Source organism: Chiloscyllium punctatum, chromosome 7, assembly GCF_047496795.1.
Source record: "Chiloscyllium punctatum isolate Juve2018m chromosome 7, sChiPun1.3, whole genome shotgun sequence".
Classification (NCBI taxonomy): domain Eukaryota; kingdom Metazoa; phylum Chordata; class Chondrichthyes; order Orectolobiformes; family Hemiscylliidae; genus Chiloscyllium; species Chiloscyllium punctatum.
The window spans coordinates 77,685,238-77,692,253 of NC_092745.1; the positions used below are offsets into that span (position 1 = coordinate 77,685,238).

General features: G+C 40.3%; 1 protein-coding gene across 7 annotated transcripts in view; it reads right to left on the bottom strand.

The window, feature by feature from the left end:
* Positions 1–1,850, bottom strand: part of LOC140479837 (guanine nucleotide-binding protein G(I)/G(S)/G(O) subunit gamma-12) — a 103,963-nt gene extending 102,113 nt beyond the window's left edge. For 2 of the 7 annotated variants that reach the window (XM_072574112.1, XM_072574113.1), the window contains exon 1: positions 1,682–1,850. The gene's annotated coding sequence lies outside the window, so the exon portion shown is untranslated. The remainder of the gene's footprint in view (positions 1–1,681) is intronic. The other 5 variants (XM_072574119.1, XM_072574116.1, XM_072574117.1 and 2 more) reach the window with 4 other exon arrangements.
* Positions 1,851–7,016: the final 5,166 nt, after the last annotated feature.

Consider the following 7,016-nt stretch of genomic DNA (forward strand, 5'->3'; position numbering starts at 1 on the left):
TGCAAACACCAGATGCTCAAATTACTTTCAGGAAAGAAATTGTGTGGCAGGACATCAAGTCTAAACACTGAAAAAAGGTTCAGTCATTGACTATTTATATTGGTGTTTACTGAACTAAGTTTATAAAGAAGCTCTGCACGATAAAAGATAGAATTGCCTCTAGGGATTCCACGATTCTCATGTTTGGGAGAGGAAAATACAAAGCCATGAGTGCGCTACATCACACAGAGGCAACACCCAACGGTCATGCATTTTAAAATACCATTTTGCAACTGGCTTCTCAATTTTAATAATTACTACCACATCTTCACAAAGCACTATCATTGCATCCAGGATAATTTTAAATATTAAAAATATTTACAAATAACTGATTACTTTTATTCCTGTTGTTATTTTCATAATAATTAGCATCAATAGCACATTGGAGGGAACTGACAAACTATGCAATTCTTTTATCTATTTCCAAGTTTTGAAATAGCTAAAGTTAAAATGTAATACCCCAAAAGGTCAAATGCAAATTTTATACATGATTGTTTGACTGCTCTAGAAATGGCACCCTGAGATAATGTGCCCTTTGATTATTAATGCTGTTGTATGTGCAGGTGAGAGAATGAGCGAGGAAAAAGAATATTTTTGTATTTGATTTGTAAGGAAACTAGCATAATCATTTTAAACATGCATAAACATCTACAAAATATTCTTATAATATTAATACAGGGGTCTAACAAACAAGTTGATCACTACTATGCTATGACTGTTAAAACGTTAATTGCATAACATACTACATGTATACAATATATTGAAATAAAGTAGACAATACTCAAATATTTCTACAATAAAATCAAAATTTTTGCCTATCCATAATCACTGAAGATAAACAGCATCATTTTGATTTCTACAACTAAATTCGCATGTCTTTGTCCAGAATTAGCATAATTCACAATCTATAATGCCGTAAAATCAAACAATTAACTCCGAACCGAACATCCATTTAAAATATATCACAAGAACAAATAGATATCGATTGTCATTTAGAGTTGTTTTGATCCTAATGTAACAAAAATTAAAACTGTACACGTCAAAATGAACAAACGATAGACAAAATTAGGTTCCATTACGAACAATCGAAAACTAATGTAGCAAAGTCAGGCCAGACATGGTGAGTTTCAGTCACAGATAGAGGTTTCTTTCTGCGATTTATTGTTGGGGGTGGGAAAGTAACAACATTCGAAGGTAAGAAATAGGAACCGTCGTCGCCCATTCGGCCCTAGGAGTCTGCTGCGACTTCACCACGTATTAGATGTGGGGAAAAAAAACCTTTTACCCCCCCCCCAAAAAAAATATAATTGGCACCTTTTGTAATAAAGCTAGACCACGAAAGTGGAATTGCGAACGTTTAATGTAATATACGTCGTGTTAACTCATCAATAATTAAACTTAATCCAGAACAAAAGAGGTTCTACTGAGCTGCAAAGTCAACCGAAATGAAAAGAAGGAGTTATTTACGAAGTTAGCAGTCAGGCGGAGGCTGCTGTTCCTCCCCCAGCCGCAGCCTCTGCTGCTATTCCCGGGGAGACGCGCCGTCTCAGCTCCAAACGTTACAACACACTCCCACTGTTTGTCTTGACAGACTCGCCCAAAATTATTTATTTTCTAGGTGTGGAAAATAATATAAACCGACCTTGAGCGGGACTGCTTACGTGTGACCGTCTCCGCCAGCTACCTCCGACCCTCAAGTCCGCTGCCCGTGTCCTTCACTTTTGATTCTCTTCTTTAAACCCCGTTTCCAGCCGCTGATCGACACCCGTTGACCCCTCACCTCCTTCCCAGCCTCGCTCCCAACAGGTCGCTGAGACTGCCGGGATAGCTGACAGGTCCTCCGGCAGTCTCGCCCTCGCTCGACCAGGAGAAAGGAAGCGTTGTTGCAAGTTGCGCCCTCTGCAGGAAATACTAGTATTAGAACCCAAGGTTTGGAGCAACTGAGAATATTTAAATGCTGTATTCATCTCTGCCTCCAGTCAGACGTTTCATAAAAGGCCAGAAGCCCTGTGATTTTTTTTTGTCTTTTTTTAATTTCATAATATACTTTATTAATGCAAAAATATCGTTATACAGACTGTCACAATTGCAGTTCGGTCCTGTACAGTAGTATGTCAAGGAAATAAACAAACATTAAAGTTTGACTCTATCCAAACAAACCAAAGGCATTTCTTACTCGAGCAAGACTATACCTACATGTATTTGAGTCATCAGAAGGGTCTGATAACCCTTTAACTCAGACCTCAGACAGTGGGCCTTGGCAGCAGCTGCCCCAAGCTTTAGCACATTCCTCAGCACGTAGTCCTTGACTTTGGAATGGGACAGTCTGCAACATTCAGTCAGGTTCAACTTTGTCCTGGAAGACCTGAAAGCTTTGGGCACACCAGAGAACATCTTTCACTGAGTTGATGGTCCTCCAGGCTCAGTTGATGTTTGTTTCAGTGTTTCAGTTCTCAGAGAACAGATCATAGAGTGCGGAGTCCTGCGTCGCGGACCTGCTCAGGACAAACCTCAAAAAAACTTCATCTTTCTCCAGACTTCCTTTGCAAGGGAACATTACAGAAAGATGTGCAGGACAGGTGAATTGGCCATGATAAATTGCCCACAGTGTTAGATGCATTAGTCAGGGGTAAATATAGGGTAGGGGAATGGGTTTGTGTTGGTTTCTCTTCAGAGGGGCGGTGTGGACTTGTTGGGCCGAAGGGCCTGTTTCCACACTGTAGAGAATCTAATCAAAAAAAGAGATATGTGGCGGTCTCAACCTACAGCACTTTCTGTTTTTAATTTAGGATTTCCTGTATCTGTAACATTCTTTATGTCAATTAGTGAATAAGTAATTGGAAATAGGAACACTATTATACTTATATTGTCACCCTTCCCAATGTCAAAGGAAAGATCTCTGGCCATTATAGGTGAATTCCATGCTATCTAGACAACTGAGCCAATAAAAAAACACTGAAATGACCCCGTTTAAAGTAGACAGGCAGAGACTGGAAGAACACAGCAAACCAGGCAGCATCAGGAGGTACAGAAGTCAATGTTTCAGGTGTAACCCTTCCTCCGGACTGGGGGTAGGTGTAAGGGGAATCTGCAGATAAAGGTGGAGGTGGGGGCAGGGTGGTGAAGTGGGGATAGGTGAAGACAGGTAGAGGTGCAACCTGGTTGGTCAATGGGTGGAATGAATCCGGTTTGTGGCAGGGAGGAGTGAAAGGGAGGAGGAGGGCCTGAGAAGGGAGGTTATTTGAAATTGCAGAACTCAATGTTGAGTCCTCTGGGCTGTAGGCTGCTCAGGCGGAAGATGAGGTGTTGTTCCTCCAATTTGCAGTATGAAATTGGAGTGAATCAGAACAATAGATCAAAGAGACAGGGTAACATTGTTAATCTGACAAAAATCTTCCGCCTGACTAGCTGAGACTTTTCAGCATTTTTTGTTCCAAGAATGACATCATAAATAGGCAGGTAAACGATCCAAGCTGATTGTTGATGTCCATAATGCTAGTAATTCCACGTTGCACCTACTCACATGAAAATGATCTATCACAAACACACTTGGAATTGAGTTAAATAGAGACCTCATTTATATTGCAAAATTCAAAAATAGACACCTTATGTCACCTCAACCATTCAGTTCCTCGTTGAAAGACTAAACAACTGCAAGTTGTTTTCATATCCATACCTGTAGACAGCAATAATTGCTAGACAATGATCAGGAATAACCACTTCATTGAATGCTGCATAACGTAAGTGCTAAACTAAATTCAAGTGGCCATATTACTGCCTTGATAGATCAAATTTAGGACATTTATGTTCTGTATAACTCAGTTTTAAATTTGCAGTGTATAACAATTCATCCATTGATGAATATTTTTACCCAGCAGAGACTAGCTGTTTCTAAACAGACCATGGATCAAACATCGAACATCGAACTCTGCATGCCATGCAGCATGCTGAAAAATGCATTTACCAACTGAACCAACAGCAAAGGATGGCTAAGTTCTGAAGTTCTGCAAACAGCAAATGAGTTTCCCTTAGTATTTTAATATCTAAGATCACATTTGCTATTTCTATAAAACAAACTCACTGTTTATCACAAATGTCAAAATTCTCTATGTAGAGTTTAATTGGATAACATTTAAATAACAAAGTAGGAACTTTATTAATAGTTTTTAACATGTACTGATATCATGGTGCACCAAACACACACAAAACTGAACTATCTTTTACACTAAACATTAATTCAATATAATTTCTTCTGAATCATTGGGGTGTGAAATGAAACTGAAACTGCTTTAGGCACAGCTTTCCCTTGAAACATTTTTCTTCTATTCCTACCTGGTCTCTGACAGACCTTATTATTTCTCACTGCTGTTGTGCTTCAATTCTCTTTGGCAATTTCTCTCTTGGTACCAGTGAATTGGAAATTTCTCCCTTGGTACCCAGTGAAGAAACAGAATTAGTATAAAAAAGCAAATGAGGCTTCAGAAAAGATTTACAAGAATGTTGCCAGGGTTGGAGGGTTTGAGCTGTAAGGAGAGGCTGAATAAGCTGGGCTGTTTTCCCTGGAGCATCGAAGGCTGAGTGCTCCCTTTATAGTGGTTTGTAAAATTATGAGGGGCATGGATAGGGTAAATAGACAAGGCCTTTTCCCTGGGGTGGGAGAATCCAGAACTAGAGGATATAGGGTTACGGTGAAAAGGGAAAGATTTAAAAGGGACCGAAGGAGCTTTTTCTTTCCACTCAAAGAGTAGTGCATGTATGGAATGTGCTGCCAGCGGAAGTGGTGGAGCATGGAAAATTGCAACTTTCTTTTAGATTAGATTAGATTAGATTCCCTACAGTGTGTTTTAAAAAGGTATCTGAATGGTTATATGAATAAGAAGGGTATAGAGGGATATTGGCCAAGTTCTGGCAAATGGGACTAGATTAATTTAGGATACCTAGTCAGCGTGGATGGAGTTGGACAGAAGAGTCTGTTTCCATGCTGACCTTTTCTATGACTCTGTCCTGGCCTCAACCCCCATGCACCTCTTTTTCAGTCACGCTCTGCTTACCATTGAGGAAGAGCAGCTGAGACCCTCAGATTAAGCACTGTCAAGGCATTCACCCCCCTCCCTCTATCAGTGCAGAGACTTCTACCTTAATGGATATTGTATCTAAAATAGACTTGAGGTCACAGTCTGATAAACACCACATTGCCAATGGCTGGTGGGTGAAAAGGATGAAATAGTTGAGCTTTCTGACAGAGCACTGTTGGAAATCAGAATCCTGTTGAGTCCTAATGAGCTTGTGGATGTGGTCATTTGTGATCTGATGGAGATGCAGAGACAATCAAAGGAACATCTGCCAGCAGTGCTCGAGATCTGTGCAGACTGCAATGGAGAGCAGAGAGATTGCCTACATTCTGTCTGTTGTCATGGCTCCAGCATACAAAATCATGGCTGCCTGTACGGACTGGATGCTGACCAAGTCCAGCAGTGTAGTGAGTATCTGCTAAATATGCAGTTGGTGCTAAGCAAGAGAAAGTCTTGACATTCCCACCAGGTTCCCCATCCACTCAAGGAATGAACAAATTACCATTTTATTTCTGTTTTTTTTATTCAATTTGGGGTTGTGGGTATTGCTGGCTGACCAGCACTTATTGTCCAATCCTAGTTGTCCTTGAGAAGGTGGTGGTGATTGTTTCAAAAGGAGGAGGTGTGACTGACAGACAGACAATCAAGAAGTCTCTCTCAGGACACTCCAGAGGTCTGTTACCCCACAACCTTCTGCCAGGAACCCAAACACATTTATCAGCTCAGTCCAAGGACAATGTACTTGCACCCATGATGAGACCTCCAGCAGGCCAAAGTCCCCTATGTTCAGGACCACCACAGCATGACCACCCAACTCATCTAAGGCAAGGTGGAAGCCAGCACAGCAGTGACTGCCAGGGGAGCACACAAATGTAGTGGTTGAAACAAAAGTTGAAAGATTATTGACTGCATTTTGGGTGTGAACATTCTGTATTTTTATGTAAATAAATGCAACATATGTTGCAACATCATTTGGTCTCCTGCAATATATACCTTTAATACCTTTGCATTCCCTTCTAGAATGTCTTGAGGGTCCATGATTACCTTAGATGCTCAAATGCTCTTAAAGTGCACTGACACTCTCATGTACAAATATCAACTGGGAATTGTGTTGCAACAGTCAGTAAGCAAGATGTGGCCCCAATGCATCTTGGTGACAGAGGTATATTCCTTACAAACTGGTTTGTTTTGTTTTGATTTGATTTGATTTATTATTGTCACATGTACCAAGATGCAGTGAAAAATATTGTTTTGCATACTAAACAGACAAATCATACCTTACATACGTTCATCAGGCAGAATATAGTGTTACAGATACAGAGAAAGTGCAGAGAAAGATCAACTCTGATATGGGAGTCCGTTCATAAATCTGATAACAGTGGGGAAGAAGCTGTTATTAAATCTGTTGCTACATGTTTTCCAACTTCTGTATCTTCTGTCCAATGGAAGAGGTTGGAATAGATAACAACTGGAGTAGGAGGAGTCTTTGATTATGTTGGCTACTTTCCCAAGGCAGTGGGAAGTGTAGACAGAGTCAATCGAAGAAAGGCTGTTTTTTGTGATGGACTGTGCTGTGTTCACAACTGTCTGTAATTTCTTGCAGTCTTGGTCTGTGTCTTAAAGCACGTGTTAGCCCACAGACTCCGTCCAGATGCTACAGTCATCAACTGAATGGGATTTTATTGGTGTAATGTAAAGGAAACATAAAAAATTACAATGTATGACAAGCAGAGCAACTCAAAGTTGTACTTGTTGAGATCATACCTAGAGTATTGTTTGCAGTTTTGATCTCCTTATCAGAAGGTCAATATTGTTTCTATAGAGGTTTAAGACACTGATTCTTGGATTGACAGGTCTGACATATGAAAAAACGTGAATTGGTTAAGATTATATTGGCTGGAGTTC